At 40.8% G+C, this 17,022-nt stretch overlaps 1 pseudogene; it reads right to left on the bottom strand.

Annotated features, from left to right (window-relative positions):
* Window positions 1-2,189: 2,189 nt before the first annotated feature.
* Window positions 2,190-16,458, bottom strand: LOC126989826 (transmembrane protein 120 homolog; annotated as a pseudogene).
* Between the last annotated feature and the right edge of the window lie 564 nt (window positions 16,459-17,022).

Raw genomic sequence — 17,022 nt, 5'->3', positions numbered from 1 at the left:
ATCTTCCTGTTGACCCAATGGCCCGTTTATCACGGGGTTCAGTTTCCGAGAATGGCTATATTTTCATAGAGTGCAATCTTTGGCCACTTCTCAATTCAACCTCCTAGAACAGTTTGTTTGTTTGTTCCTAATAGAGTTGTTTTTAGTACAATCTTTTATCTTTCAGTTCAGTTTCTCAACATTCTTTTCCTCGCTTTATGCTTTTTAGCCATGGATTTTCTTATCTAACTTGCACTCCAAGCTTTCGTTTTCCTCACATACGCATTAAAACTAAGACCCACCAGTCCCAAATTGACATCCCTTTTATCCCTGGAATATCTTTTTTTTCGTCTCGAATCTAGTACAACTTTTATCCCTCAGTTCAATTTCCATTAAGTTTTTTTTCCTGAGTACAAGATGGAATGGCGCAGCACACAACCTGGCCCACAGTCCCTAGGTGAGGATAGGAAGAGGCCTTCCCTGGGACACTGAGGCCCATGGCAGGCTCTATGGAACACTGGGCCACAGCTGAGTGAGGGAGACACTAGGGAGGTGCATACCTGAGGAGAGGCTCAGAGAACATGTGACGAAGGGTGGCCTCAGATCTGTATGCACCAATTAATACCGTCACAAAAAAAAAAAAAAAAAACTTACACGGTGGAAATTAACTGGGCATGTAAATGAACTCTTTGTCGTGATGAAGATCAATGGACATTATTTTCACAGGCATGAGTTAATTCAGTTGGTGATGACAGAGTAGAGTTTTTGGCTGGTCTATGCATTGTCCAAGAATCTTGAAGATGTACCCAGACTCCATAAAACGCTATCGTATCAGTAACCATTCAAATCTACACGACTCTTGCAGTAACTAACACCTCAGTTTAATTTCTCCGAAGTAGTTTACCATTTTTCCTGATACGGTATTAAGTCGATGCCGTACAGACTGGCACACTTTCTTAATGAAACAAAAGAAACCAGTAAACAATGAACCTTGGGAGGATGAGAGGAGAACACTACGATGCTTCAGCCATGAAGGTGAGTATGACTTTTCCCATAGTGCTGTCCTCCTCCTCTTCTTCTTACGATGAGAGAAATCTACAACTTACGACATTTGCTGTAGACCCTCCACATTTAAGCTAAGCGTTTTTATTCATGGATTTTCTTATAACGCACCCTAAGTAGTCTTCCTCACATCGCTTTTACGAAACTAAAGCCCACCTGTCCCCAATTTGATATATCCCATTGAATAACCCCCTTCATACAAGGGAATGCTTTAGTATCACGTTAAATGAAAGGGTCCTCCGACATTCTCTTTTACACCAGTCCTGAGAAGTATCTAGCATCCTCTTAACTACTGGCAAGACTAAATGACAAAATAGTTCCCAGGTATATGTATCGGCCGTGGAAAAGAGGCAGCATTTGAGAGCAAGATTGGAAATGTATGGGTTTGATTTTGTATTTAGATTTCTGGCTGGAAGGCTCTTGAATGCGAGTAGTCCATGGATGTATGTTTTATTTATCAAGCGGACCTCACTATTTCTCCTTCTTGGTTTCTTCGGGTCCGGCGTTGTTCTGTTTTCCTCCTTTGCTTCCTCCTTGAGCTCTACGCTTGGTTTGGACATTTCCTCAACTCCAGTTCTTCGTTCTCTTGGTCAACCTTTTGGAAGTCATCGATGTCCTTGGTGATGTCATCAGCATCTCGTTGAAGTTTTCACTCTCTCGCCGTTAGAATTGCCCCCGTTTTTGGCGCAGGTTGTGGTCTAGAGATGGAAGAAACATCATTGCATCGTTACTGTCATTTTCTATGGTTTTGTGTCTATTATGTCTGATATTTAGCCTTTCATCTGTCTCCATTATCAAACTAACGAATAAAAACTGAGATGGAGAGATTGGTATGCAGAGATTGAATGTCAGGCGTTAATCTTTAACTTTCTGCTGCCCAACAATCATCCCTTTTTAACCCCCCCCTTTTCTTTCTTCTCTTCTCTTCCTTCCTTTCCATCTTCCTTCCATCCTTCTTTCTTTCCTTCTTCCTTTCCATCCTTCTTTCGTTCTTCTTTCCTTTCCTTTTTCCCTTCTCTTCCTTCCTTTCCTTCTTCCCTTCTCTTCCTTCTTTCCATCCCTCCATCCTTCTCTCCTTTCCTCCTTCTTCCTTTCAACCTTCTTTCCTTCCCTCTATCCTTCCTTCCTTCCTGCCGCTCAACAATCACCTGTCCGGGATGGTGATTGGGCGCCTCATCTCCCACACCTCTTTCCCGAACACTGCGAAGAGAAGGGAGCCTTGCAGCATTTCGAGGCGGACCCGGCAAGTCTCTGTGGTGACTTCGGGGTTCCTGACAACAGAAGAGAGAAATGTTTAAATGAAAGGAGAAAACATCATATTAGGGTGTGTGACTTGAGGAGTTTCTGGTCATGGAGGAGAGAGATATTCATATTAAAGGAGAAGCTTATAATTATTAGGTTGTGTTTGATAATTAGCTTTTACTTCCATATAGTGTGCACTTCAAGAAAATGTTACAGTTGAGAAATTAGGTAATGCATAAAAAGTGAATCATATATCATTTAGTCTTCGAACTTCTGGAAAAATAATACACATGGAGAAAATCAGGCACTGTACTATATATGAATTACTGTCACGATGAAAAATGATAAACATCCAAAATTTTGACAATACAACCTAATCCTTTACTTCAGCTTCATTCCCGTTTTCATATGTGAGTATTGGAAGAGCTTATACAAATTGGTAAACTTATCCTCAACCTCTTGACTGCGGATTTCCAACAAGAAGACATTACCAAGCTACAGGGATGGATCAAAAAGTGGCTGGTACAATTCGATGAAGAAAAATGTGAAGTCCTGCACCTTGGGAGGATACCCAGCACCAATACCACATAGAAACACTCACTATCCACCACAGAGGCAGGGAAAGACCTGGGACTGTATGTTACCAAGCTACCAGGGAAAAGCCAAATTCATTCAATGTGGCGACGGGTTAGCAGTGAATAAGAACATGAACAAGTAAAAACCAAAAGACACTAACACCTGAGGGAACTGAAACAAAAAAGCCAAACCACACGTCATCATTTCCAGCATCACACAAACACACAGCACCGCCAACCCACCTGAAGGAGACCCGCCGCTTCTTGTGTGTCCAGATGTACTTGTACGTGGCGTGAAGCGATACTTGAACTTCATGCGCTCCTTGATCTTCTGAGGGATGACCACGACAGGGTGGTGAGGTGTTGCCCAGAAGGAGGAAGAAGAGAGAGCTGCCAACGTGTAAACCTGAGGAGAAAGAAGAGGAACAAAAGTCAGTCAGCAATCTATAGCACTAAGGTTGGTATTGTCAATGCTCCCACCCTCACAAAACTATTTCCAGAGGCCATAAGGAGGTTAATCTAGTTCTAATGAGTGTTCTTTTAGGTTCACGGTACAAGAAAGGCCAGCAAACTACTAGGGGCTCACAAGGTCATAAAAATAGGTGTATCCTGGAAATGCCCCAACTCCCTAAACTCCCAACTCCCGAAAGACTAGTAAATTCGTGTTCTTGCCAGAAATGTTTAAAAATATGGCCCTCAGGTTGGATTTATGGCTCTCTCCTAACCTCCTCCAGGCTCTGTTTCTTCATCTTCTCCCATTTCTAGTTTATCTCTATACTCCTGTCTTTATCTCCTCTTTCCTCTTCATACTGCTCTTTCACCTCTTTGTTATACACTGTTTATTTTTTTGGATACTTTCAGGTCTAAGAAACATATATTTCAAAAGGCATAAAGGAGATAAGTTAGGTTCTCATTGATTTCAAAGGGCATAAGGAGATTAGTCAGTTTTTCTTGAGCGTTTTTCACATTCAAGGTTTTGTGGCTCCATCATGATATCACTGACTCATTAAACTACCCTATGAAATAGCCTGACTACAAAACTACCCTTGAAATAGCCTGACTCACAAAACTACCCTTGAAATAATGACTCACAAAACTTTGTTGAAATACCTGACTCACAAACCCCTTGGAAATACCCACTTGACTCACAAAACTGCCTTGGAAATACCCTGACTCACAAAACCACCTCTTGAAATACCGCCTGGAATATTACTCCACAGGAAATACATTCCACAAAACTACCCTTGAAATACCCTGACTCACAAAACTGGCTTGAAAATAACTGACTACAAAACTACCCTGAAATACTCCCTATGCTGCAAAACTACCCTTCTTCCCTGGAAATAGCTCTGACTCACAAACTGCTCCTTGAAATACCTGACTCACAAAACTACCCTTGGAAATAGCCTGACTCACAAAACTGCCCTTGGAAATAGCCTAACTCACAAAACTGCCCTTGGAAATAGCCTGACTCACAAAACTACCCTTGGAAATACCCTGACTCTAAACTACTGCCTTGAAAGAATTGACCACAAACCGTCTCCTGGAACACCCCACCACAAAACCACGAAATACCTGACTCACAAAACTGTCCTCGTGAAATAGCCTGACTCAAAAACTACCCTTGAAATACCCTGACTCACAAAACTACCCTTGGAAATACCTGACTCTACAAAACTGCCCTATGAAATACCCTGACTCCTACAAAAACTACTCTTGAAATACCTGACTCCCAAAAACTACTCCTAGAAATGCAACTCTAGGCTAACACATGACACTGACTCACAAAACTGCCCTATGAAATACTGACTCACAAACTGACACCCTTGAACATACTTCGACTCACAAAACTACCCTTGGAAATACCTGACTCACAAAACACCTTATGAAATACCCTGACTCACAAAACCGTCCCTTGAAATACCCTGACTCACAAAACTACCTTGAAATAATTTGACTCACAAAAACTACCTTGAAATACCCTGACTCACAAACTACCCTTGAAATACCCTGACTCACAAAACTACCTTGGAAATACTTGACTCACAAAACTACCACCTTGAAATAGCCTGACTCACAAAACTACCCTTGAAATAGCAGACTCCAAAACACCTTGATGCTGACTCAAAACTACTGACCCACCCTTTGGAAATAGCTTGACTCACAAAACTACCCTTGAAATACCTGACTCACAAAAACTACCTTGGAAATAGTCTGATCTCACAAAACTACCCTGACTCTAAAATTACCTTGGAAACAGCCTGACTCTACAAACTACCCTTGGAAATACCCAGACTCACAAAACTACCCTAGGAAACAACCACTCACATGCCACTCCGCCCTGTCCGCTGAAAGATAGCAGGTACAGCGTGTAGGCGTTGTACAGCTACCAGACGTAGCCGATGAGCAGGAAGGGGAGGATGAAGCCCAGCCCACGCCACATACAGAAGTGGAAGACCTCTACGGTGATGTCCATGTTGTGGCGCTCACCCAGGGCCTTGAGGCGGTACAGACACCCTCGCTGGTACATGAACAGCAGGTACTGGACAAAGCCTGGATGAAACAGAAATGTATAATAACTAAGGGGAGACAAAGAAAATTACTATCTAATGTTTTGCTGTCAATTCCAATAAATATTTATCCCATACGAGCAAACTTAGCTTTATTCCAGCCATATGTATACAGAAAATCTAGCTTGCCTCCAAAACACTGCAATACAAAGCCTGACAAAAAAATATATACTAACTCAAAATAGATAAATGCCACTAAATATCTATCACAAAAAAAGGAAGAGGAGAATAGTATGAAATAGAACATGTGGAAGGCTTCAATGCTTCTCACTACAACACATGCAGGTGAAGAAGAAAAGGAAGAGAACAGAATGAAACAGAATATGTGGAAGGTTACAATGTTTCTACCTTACAAGCAGTTAAAGATGAAGAAACCAGCATGAAATAGAACCTGTCAAACGTTCCAATGCATCTCTTCACAACACAAGTGCGGGACTTACTGATGTAGATGTTGAACAGCATGAATTGTCTCCTAAAGGCATAGTAAGTCTCCCCATTGGGCCAGATGAGCAGGATCCCTGAGAGAACCGTGGATATGAAGTGATGCGCGCGCCACCACCCCTTGATCCGAGACCCATTCACCTGGGAAGACAGAGCGTGAAGGTGTAACTCTAAATATATTAACTACATATCACATGTTCCGAGAAATATCATGACATGGAGAAGTGGAAAAAAGAAAATTATACTTACCTTGAGGATGCTTTCCTGATGGTGAGGTGTGCAGTAGTACCAGACCAGCAGGAACATGTGCAACAGGTCCGCTATCCTGGAAGACCTGCCGCTGGTAAACAGACAAAGACATGGCTATCGACCTATTAAAGAAGCATTCAATATTGGGTCGTCTCTTATGTCCTTATTATAGCTGCATTCACTGAGAGGGTTGTGGATTATCTTATTATATTAGCATACATTGAGGGTCTTTTCTTGTGGTCTATCCTGGAAAACAGACACATGGTAAGGAGAGACAAGGACATGGCTATCACACTATTAAAGAAGCATTCACTAACTCTCTTATGTCCTTATTATAGCTGCATTCACTGAGGGGTTGTGGATTATCTTATTATATTAGCATACATTGAGGGTCTTTTCTTGTGGTCTATCCTGGAAAACAGACACATGGTAAGGAGAGACAAGGACATGGCTCTCACACTATTAAAGAAGCATTCACTAACTCTCTTATGTCCTTATTATAGCTGCATTCACTGAGGGGTTGTGGATTATCTTATTATATTAGCATACATTGAGGGTCTTTTCTTGTGGTCTATCCTGGAAAACAGACACATGGTAAGGAGAGACAAGGACATGGCTCTCACACTATTAAAGAAGCATTCAATATCGAGCCCTCTCTTATGTCCTTACTATGGCAGCAATCACTAAGGTATTTTTTATTATCTTATTACATTAGCATTCATTGAGGGTCTTTTCTAATGGTCTTATTACAGAATTCACTGAGGTATATTTTCACACTGCCCTTCTAATTGTTGGGTCGTTAAGTTGTGTGTACGTGACTCTTACAATACAGCACCTTATCCCAGCAACACTATCAAAACAATGCTCATCCTCTATCAACAACTCCATGCCTTTATTTCTAACCCTAGTGTGACAGCATGAAGAGGTAATCATCAATCAATCAATCATGTACTAAATTCTTACAGGAGGGAGGATCAACAATAAAAAGTCAGTCACGCAACACACAGAGGAGGAGGAAACGGACCTGATATTGGTGAAGAGGTTGAAGGTGGAGATGGCGATGGCCACTAGATTAATGACGAGCTTGAACTTCTCGTACTCATCCTTATATCGGTACCTGCAAGGGAGGACATTCTTATTTATCTATTCATCTAATCATTTATTATTTATTACGAGGTACTGTATACATCATCAGTACCTGAACCCCATTTTCTACACCAGATAAAGGGACGCTTTCGCAGTCACTTTGTTTGTTTTGATCGTTACCAATGGCAGGGATCAACGCTATAATTTTCCACGTGAAACTGGCCTATTGGGTAGTGGCGGCTGCAGAGGAAGCGAGAGGTGCTGAGAGTGTGTGGCAAGGTGTGGAGCTAGGCTAACCCCGCAGCTGCCACTACCCCATCGGCCAGTTTAACGTATAAATACTATAGCAGCGATCGCCGCCATTGGTAACGATCAAAACAAACAAAACGACTGTGAAAGCAGCCCATAGTGATGCCTACACTCAAACAATCAATGACAAAACGATGAACACCCACCATCACTTAGTCCCCCAAACCTAGCCATGCATAAACAGTATTGTACCACTGGCCTGAATCACAAGCACTGCTGCCAGATTAGCGGTTGGTCTTAACCCCTTGGCTGTGGATTTCCTACAAGAAGACGTCACCAAGCTACAGAAATGGACCAAAAAGTGGTTGCTACAGTTCAATGAAGAAAAATGTAAAGTCATGCACCTTGGGAGGGGATATCCAGCATACCAATACCACATGGGAAACACTCCACTATCCACCACAGAGGCAGAGAAAGACCTGGGAGTATATATTACCAGGCTACTAGTGAAGGCCAAATCCATCCCAATTGCAGCGGATGGGTTAAGGAACTGATCACAACATATACTAGTAAACACCAATGACATAAATTTTGTAAAAACTCATGGTTGACAAATTTCCCGGCATTGCACTTTTGAAACAATTTTATACTTTTCCTTTCTCTTTTTTTAACTGCGGATACTTTAAGCTGGCAACATATTCCCAACTCTACCTTTACTTATAGATCATCTCCTTGTCTAATTTAACTGCAGATATTTTAAGCTGGCAACATTCCCAACTCTACCTTTACTTATAGACCATCTCCTATGGTAAAAATAAATAAATCCATAAAACAGACACCAAAAACCGTCCTTAATCAACCCTTAAAAAATGTTGGCATAAACTAAACTGTGGACTCTGTTACATCACACTGTCCTTTATGACCTCCAGCCTTATCTTGAGAAGGGTTTGACGCTGCTGGGCCTCGGCAACTCAAGTGATAACGGTGATTAGTTTGAGCTCCCTTTGTTTTACTGGAGAAAGGGAGTGATGATGCTGATAATTCATGAGAGGATAGGAATATGTGTGTGTGTGTGTGTGTGTGTGTGTGTGTGTGTGTGTGTGTGTGTGTGTTCCTACTAGATTATGTATTTACAAGCTTGAGTTGACCTTGTTGTGTTGGACCTTTACTTTCAAGACACTTATTACTTGGTGGTTTAGTTAAATCCAAAAAGAGATAATTCCCTCTGGCCCCATCACGACACTTTTAAATCAATTCTTCATGACTGTACAAGCCTTTCCTTTTCCAACTTTCCACATGACCACATTCCAACACAATCTCCTACACTCTTATTTCATCTATATTAAGAACACAACAATACAAGCCTTTCCTCTACTAACTTTCCACTTGATAGCATCCAAACACTCCCAAACCCTTTTTTCCTTTATAATAAGTAAGAACATGACCACACAAGCTTTCCCTCTACTAACTTTCCACTTGACAGCATCCCAACACTCCCAAGCCTTATTTCCTTTATAATGAGAAAGAACATAACAATACAATCCTTTCCACTACCAACTATACAGGTCTGACAATACAGGTCTTTCCAATATTAAATAAGAACATGACAACACAAGCTTTCCCTCTACTAACTTTCCACATGACAACATCCCAACACTAACTCTCAAGCCTTATTTCCTTTAATCCCTTGATAGTGGATTTCCTACCATAAGACCTCACCAAGTTACTGGAATGGAGCAAAAAGTGGCTGTTGCAATTCAATATAGAAAATGTAAAGTCCTGCACCTTGGGAGGGGATATCCAGCACACCAATACCACATGGAAAACACTCCACTATCCACCACAGAGGCAGAGAAAGACCTGGGACTATATGTTACTAGGCTACCAGGGAAAGCCAAATCCGTGCCAATCGCAGCGGACGGGTTAAAATGAGTAAGAAAATGACGGTACAGGTCTTTCCGCTACCAACTCTCACTATACTCTCCATCCCAAACCCATTTTTCATCTTTACCCAGTGAGAGCGTGACCACAATTAATACAATGTTTTCCTTTACCAGCCCTCCACCCAACTACTTCTACCATGCACCGTCTCCCAGACCCACTTTTCCTCCTTATTGAGTATGGACACGTTGATGTTCCCGAGGATGATCTTAAGGTAAAGGCCGCTCTGCTTGGGGATGTTGTTCTCCATGTCATAGAGCTGAGCCTTCCGCCGGATGAGATCGGTCTGCAGGAGTTCATTCCGCTCATGGTTGTCGGGGTCGTTGGTGTGGTCTAGCCTGCCGGTGGAAAGGGTAAAGGTGTCTCTACCCGTCAAAACAGACCTTGTAGTTAAATGAAGATTCAAAACGTTGTGTAATGGGGTCTGTGGTATAGCCAGACCTTTCATAAATGGATGTGAAATATGCCAATGGTTTGACTAGATATAGGTGTTAAGTGATTCCTTTAAAGCAAAATAAATGAGGGTGCAAGAAAAATAGTCCTTGTAGTAAAGCAAAGATTCAAAATTTTGCGTAATGGGGTCTGTGATATAGCCAGACCTAATTATAAGTGAATGTGAAATGTGCGAATGGCTTGACTAAATAAATGTGTTAAGTGATTCCTTTAAAGTCATATAAATGAAAATGAAAGAAAATATGCCAATGGTTCAATCAAATATGGATACTGATCCATTTCTTTAAAGTAAAACACAAAACACTCAAAATAAAACTCAAATTCAGATTAACCACACAAAATTTTCAGTCAAAAACAAATTAACTTGGCTACTGAATTAGGTAATGAATTCATCCCTTGGTATTTCACTGATTCCTTTAAACTAAAACACAAAACACTTAAACTAAAACTCAAACTCAGATTAGCAACCCAAAATTTCAGGTCATATCAAACAAATAAATTCAGTTACTACGCTACAATATAAATTCATCCCTTGGTAATTGAGGAGCACAACACACGCGCCACAACACAGCACAACAAACACAACTCTCGGCTTACTTTTTAAGGGACTGTTTGATGACGTTGATGCGGTAGCGTTGGTGTGCGATGCCTTTCATGCATTTTGTCTGGAGTTGCGTGAGTTCGTCGAGCTTCTGCCGGTACTCCTTGTGTGCTTTCTGCCGGGGAAACATTTGAAGTGATGATGTTTTATTATTTCCAGAACCGATGAAGCAGGGTACTATGAGGACTACCGTTTGTACGCATGTAATAACTTAACTTCTTGAATGATCTTTAACCCCTTGACTGCGGATTTCCTACCAGAAGACCTCACCAAGCTACAGGAGTGGAACAAAAAGTGGCTGCTACAATTCAATGAAGAAAAATGTAAAGTCCTGCACCTTGGGAGGGGATATCCAGCACACCAATACCACATGGGAAACACTCCACTATCCACCACAGGGGCAGAGCAAGACATGGGACTATGCGTTACTATGCTACCACTGAAAGCCAAATCCGTGCCAATCGCAGCAGACGGGTTAAAAGGACAAGTTCAGGGGATTAACTTTTGCAAATATACTGTTTTCCTAAAGGGTCAAATCTGTCTATTAATCAACCATATCATCAGCTTGGAAGGGATGGGGGAATTGTTGACGTTTCCATGAGTGCATACAGTAAATATTAACACCTGTACTGAAGGTAATGTGAGGAGGAGGATTGATGATTATTGGGGCGTTATATCTTGGTGCCGCAAATGCAGGGTCATATGGCACCAGAATGTGAGGAGAAGGACCTGGCCACTATTTTTTTATTTTTGTTTTGTTTTGTTTGTTTGCTTTTACGTGTATGACTATAGCACCAGTAGGCTTTTCCTGAGGGGCCTAGACAGTAGTTGGCCCCAGCCCATCATGGCACAGGCAAGTGTTTATAGTGGCGCCATCTTCTCTTGGTGTTCATAGGTCCATCTCCTTAAATGTATCAGGCTCCCATTACGACTAATTTCTAAGACCACAGAGAATATTAACCGGGTTTTCATGGGTGACTTTCTAGTTCGTCAGGATCACAAAACAGTCCATGAAAAGCCCAGCAAACTTCTACAAGAGTACTTTCAAACAGGCAGACAAAGTTACCAATACATTTAAGAATACAGGTTTTAATAAGGAGGTACCATTTCATACTTTTTTTTTTTTAACAAAGGAAACAGCTCAAGGGCACAAAAAAAAGGAAACAATAATAAAAAAAAGCCCGCTACTCGCTGCTCCTAAAAAAAACTAATCAAAAGAGGTGGCCGAAAGAGAGGTCAATTTCGGGAGGACAATCATCAAATGTCTAATAACATAAATGAAAAAAGATGATAATAAATAGTGAAGGAGTTTGCCTGATTTCCACACTACATGAGGGACTCTGAAGTGATGCGTTGCCAAGCCTCACCCATGGACAGCTGATAGAGACTTGACATACATTCATATCACCTGATCTTATGGCCCTTATCACTCTATGGCACTAACACCTAGACTGGCATGCCTCTACCTAACAGTTTTTTTATTTATTTATTTTACTTTTCAACAACTTACACTTGGACCGGCATGCTTCTCCCTAACAGGTTTTTCTCCTTTATTTACTTATTGATTTTCCTTTTGGGTGACATATTCATTCATTCTGAGGCATGGAGGAGAAATAATGCAGGAATGAATTGGGATGACAAACTTTATAGATATATTGACCTAAAATGGAATAGCCAGAAATAATGCGACGCTGAAGTCTATAAAGATATTTACCTAAGATGGAATAGCAAGAAATAATGCAAGAATGAATTAGGAAGAGGAAATTTACAAAGAAAAATACTAAGATGGAAGAAAGTTCACCCCAAGACCTGTTAAGTACGTATTCAAATTTACATTCACTTAATTTTTTGCTTAGACATATTGACCCGGTAGCAGCGACGGGCCAAATTTGTGGCTTTACCGTGTGCAAGCGACAGGCCAAATTTTTGCCATGACGTAAACCCAAAAAAATAGATGATGCATAAACTGATCAAAAATGCGTTGATATATGTTATGAAATAGTTTGCGTGAGTGATGATTTTTTTCTCATTATTCTTGCTTAGAGGGGCCTTTAAGAAACATGATCCCCACAGCTACCAGGTTAAAATACTTGATTGGAAATGTTGTTGGTTAGAGTCTCATTATAATCTCTCAAAAGTCCATTAGTGCCCTTGGCTTGCCCTGTCAGTGTGTCAGATCTGAAGGTGCAGTCTACACCCAAGATAAGGTGTTACACGTCACCCACTTGTCTTGCTGAATAAAAATCGTTACACTTTCATTTTAAATTCAAGGTTATCTAATTGAGTCTCAGTATTAAATTATGCACAAGTGTTAATTAAAAGTTCCTTAGTACCATGTTAACTTCAATCAATATCTATTAACACAACTTTTTATGGATAGAGTGTAAGTGCTTCCATCTCCATTTTTTCATCTATTAATTACCGTATTATCATATTAACTATTTCATGACGTACTGTATCATTTAATATTGGAAAACCATGACAACTACCATTCATACTGATTTCCTCTTAGTAAAAAAATATCCCAATGTAGGAGAATAATAAACAATATTCAGTAATTTTTTCCTATAAGGGCAAAAGCTGGCTCCTGGACAATCAAGGGGCCCGGTATCCCTGTTCACGTGGCTACACCTATCCCCTGCCCTCCCCGTGTGTCTGGGGTTGAATCAGCACTGCTCCCCTATCAGTTGTACTCTAATCACCCTGATAAAAGATAAGGCTTCCAAGTCCTCACGATTCCCTATCACAAACTTCTTAATCCATAAACATCACAAGGAAATTTTTTTACGCAACCAGGGGCAGGAAGTAACAGAGATCCACTCGTCATTCACTGTCCCCTCCTCTCCAATAGCTATGCCAGTTTAAGCAGAGCCCTCCTTCCAAAATCATAAGTTTTAGTAAAGGTCAAAGTCTACATTATCAACTTCAAGCTTCAATTATACAACCAATCAACCATTAAGTTGTAATGAGCACAACTTATGAAGAAAGCATTTGGACCAAGGACGAAAATGAAGAGGTGGATATGAAAATGATTACTACATACTGTAATTATTGTGAAGTATAGTCATTATGTAAGAGCAAAAGATAGTGAGTGTAGAGCAGCAAAATGAGCCAAGCAGCACATGATGAGGTGCATGGGATATAAGCACAAAATCATGAATCGGAAGAAAGGAATAGGAGAGTCACACAGGGGATGGGTAACTGGTGCTCAAGAGGCTCATAAGGAAGGGGAAGCAGGAAGATAAAACTGTTTGATCAATGACGCTGCATCATTTCTTCCATATACTTATCAACTGAGGAAAATATAAAATCATGCCACCCTCTGAAGCTTATTCGATATATGAAACCTTGAACATACAACGTTAAAAAAATTACATAAGCCAGAATGAAAAGATGTGCTGCTTCATCTTGATTCTTATGAGTCATTAAAAAAATAGTTTCATCCATAAGCTGAAAATATGTAGCACTAATATTAGTGATAAAATCATCTGACATATTACATAGTATACAAGTGGTTCCTTAGGCCCAACATCTTATGACTTCAAAAACTGTCAAATAAAACAAATCCAAACAAGAATATAATAAAATTCCTTAAAGCAATCATCTGCCAAACCAAACACTTTAAATATGATGATACAGGAGACAAGTATACCTGACAGCCGCACGAGGTTAAAATTACATCGCCCACAAGTGTTTGGCGTGGTGGACTCGTGTACAGCCACATCACCCCAGCATTACACATAAATGTCTTGACATGACTTGCAGAAGTGCAGCTGATGCCTTCCATTTGCCAAACACTTGTAGGAAGCTTTAATGATACAGACCCCTGCCCACCCTAACCATAGGAGCTTGGTTGTCTCAATGTTATTTAAGATTAGGCAACACAAATTAAGTTAAATATATACCGTCAGGTAGACCTGGCTATTGTTGAAAGGTAAGAGTTTATTTCTGTGCAATGGTTCCCACAATATATCCAAGACATTGTTATTCTGGAGGGCCCTAAGAGAACCTATACCAGCAGGACCCAGGGAGTACAACACCTCAATTACTGGGAAAGACTCCGACACCAGCGGATGTACATAGAGATACATAGTGATCTAAGTATGGAAAATTCTGGAGGGCCTGATGCTAAATGTGGGGCTACAAGAAAATTCCCAGCCAAGGAGAGGGAGACTGTGCTACATGACGGGCACACAGGGCAACACTCAGAGGAGGCGAATGCTCATCCACACCTCCTCCTTGCATAGCGGAGTGCGCCTCTTTAACTGCCTGCCAAAGGAGATCCGGAACCTAACCAGAATACCAGTGGACAGCATGAAACACTTCTTCTTTTGACCTGTGACACTTTGCATCTCTTCTTAGGTCCTCCTCCTCTCGGTCTTCTCTTCTTATTCACACACTTTCCTTTTCAATAGTATGTATGGTAGCTTTCCAATTTTCTTTCTTTCAAGCTAGACAAATGGCTCAGTGGACTCCCTGATGAGCCGCCAACACCAGGACACACAAGCTCACACCACAACACCCTCCCTGAAGCCACTCCAAGGGTAGAGATTGCTGTGCTAATAACAAGCGAATTAACCCAAGTAACCCAGTGATAAAACAACAATTAATTTCCTGGGACTGACACACCAATCCCGGCAACACACACACACACATAACCCCACGACCTTACCCCTACAGCCTATGAGTCCCACTAACTCTCAGGCCTCCTATTTACCTGTCCAGAACCACAACGCTATTTCTATGGACACAATATAACCTAATGAACACACCACCAAAACAAAGCAACACAAACACCAAAACAACCATAAAAGGATGTAACATTTCCACGTGGCCACCAACACAACCAAAACAAGAGGAAGCAATAAAACACTCCAGAAGCAGAAAGGGGAATACGGTAAACAAGGAATAAGGTAAACAAGGAATATGGTACACAAGGAATAAGATAAACGAGGAACAAGGTAAACAAGGAATACAGTAAACAAGGAATAAGCTAAATAAGGAATAAGGTAAACAAGGAATAAGGTAAACAAGAAACACGGTAAACAAGAAATACGGTACACAAGAAATATGGTAAACAAGGAATAAGATAAACAAGGAATAAGCAAAATAAGGTAAATATGGAATAAGATAAACAAGGAAAAAGGTAAACAAGGAATACAATAAACAAGGAATAAGATAAACAAGGTACAAGGTAAACAAGAATTACGGTAAACAAGGAAAATGATAAACAAGGAATAAAATAAACAAGGTACAAGGTAAACAAGAAATACGGTAAACAAGGAAAACGATAAACAAGGAATCAGATAAACGAGAAAAAAGCTAAACAAGGAACAAGACAAACAAGGTAAACAAGGAATACAGTAAAAAAGGAACAAGGAAAACAAGCTAAACAAGGTAAACAAGGAATACAGTAAAAAAGGAACAAGGAAAACAAGCTAAACAAGGAAAACAAGGAATACAGTAAAAAAGGAACAAGGAAAACAAGCTAAACAAGGTAAACAAGGAATACAGTAAAAAAGGAACAAGGAAAACAAGCTAAACAAGGTAAACAAGGAATACAGTAAAAAAGGAACAAGGAAAACAAGCTAAACAAGGAAAACAAGGAATACAGTAAAAAAGGAACAAGGAAAACAAGGTAAACAAGGAATACAGTAAAAAAGGAACAAGGAAAACAAGCTAAACAAGGAATACAGTAAAAAAGGAACAAGGAAAACAAGCTAAACAAGGAATACGGTAAACAAACAAGGTAGACCAGGTAACATTTCCGCGTGGCCCCCAACACAACACAACCACAGGAAACACGGAAATCACAGGTTTGGTCTATATTTACGTACTTCCAGGGCCCTGTACTCGTTGCTGAGGGTCTCCCATTCCTCTATGCAGGTGTCTATGTCGTTGTGCTCCATTGCTGAGGTGCAGGGCAGGCTGAGGTGTGCTCCCCGCCCCGCTCAGCTGACCACTGTAAACACGAGTGACCGACTGACTGACTTGCCCGCTGCAGCTGCTCCTGATGATGATGATGATGCCACCGCCCATTATACAGAATTGCTTCCTTGATTATTTGATTGATTGATTGATAGTTTATTGTTGCAGGTAAACAACAAGGGAGAAGGGAGGAAATGCGTGATAGTTAATAGGGCTAATAACTAATGGTCTTGGTGTTGATGATGTCACCGCTCCTTCATACCTTATTCAACTATCTGCTCTGTTTTTTGTACTGATTGATGATTGATAATTTATTTTTGCAAGTATAAACAACAAGGCTCGAGAAGGGTGAAGCTATAATGCGTACTAATGGGGCTAATAAAGAAGGAGACGAGGATTAGTGTATAGCTAGGGAGGAATACAAAGGAAGAAGGGGGAATGGGTACAATATAGAAGGGTGTATTTGCATGTGGGTATAGATCTCTTTCGTCTCCCTCCCCTCCCTCCTTCCTCCCCTACTAGCTCTCTATTTTTGTCTCCCTTTACCTCCCTTCCCTCCCCTACTACCTACCCTTACGTCACCGCAACCTTGAACCACCCAGAAACTCCTCCCAGTCATCTCTCCTCTCCCTTTTTTTCCTCTTCT

Source organism: Eriocheir sinensis, unplaced genomic scaffold (assembly GCF_024679095.1).
Source record: "Eriocheir sinensis breed Jianghai 21 unplaced genomic scaffold, ASM2467909v1 Scaffold1317, whole genome shotgun sequence".
NCBI classification, from domain to species: Eukaryota; Metazoa; Arthropoda; class Malacostraca; order Decapoda; family Varunidae; genus Eriocheir; species Eriocheir sinensis.
The sequence above is the reverse complement of the archived record's forward strand: the minus strand, read 5'-3'. Positions and strand labels throughout refer to the sequence as shown.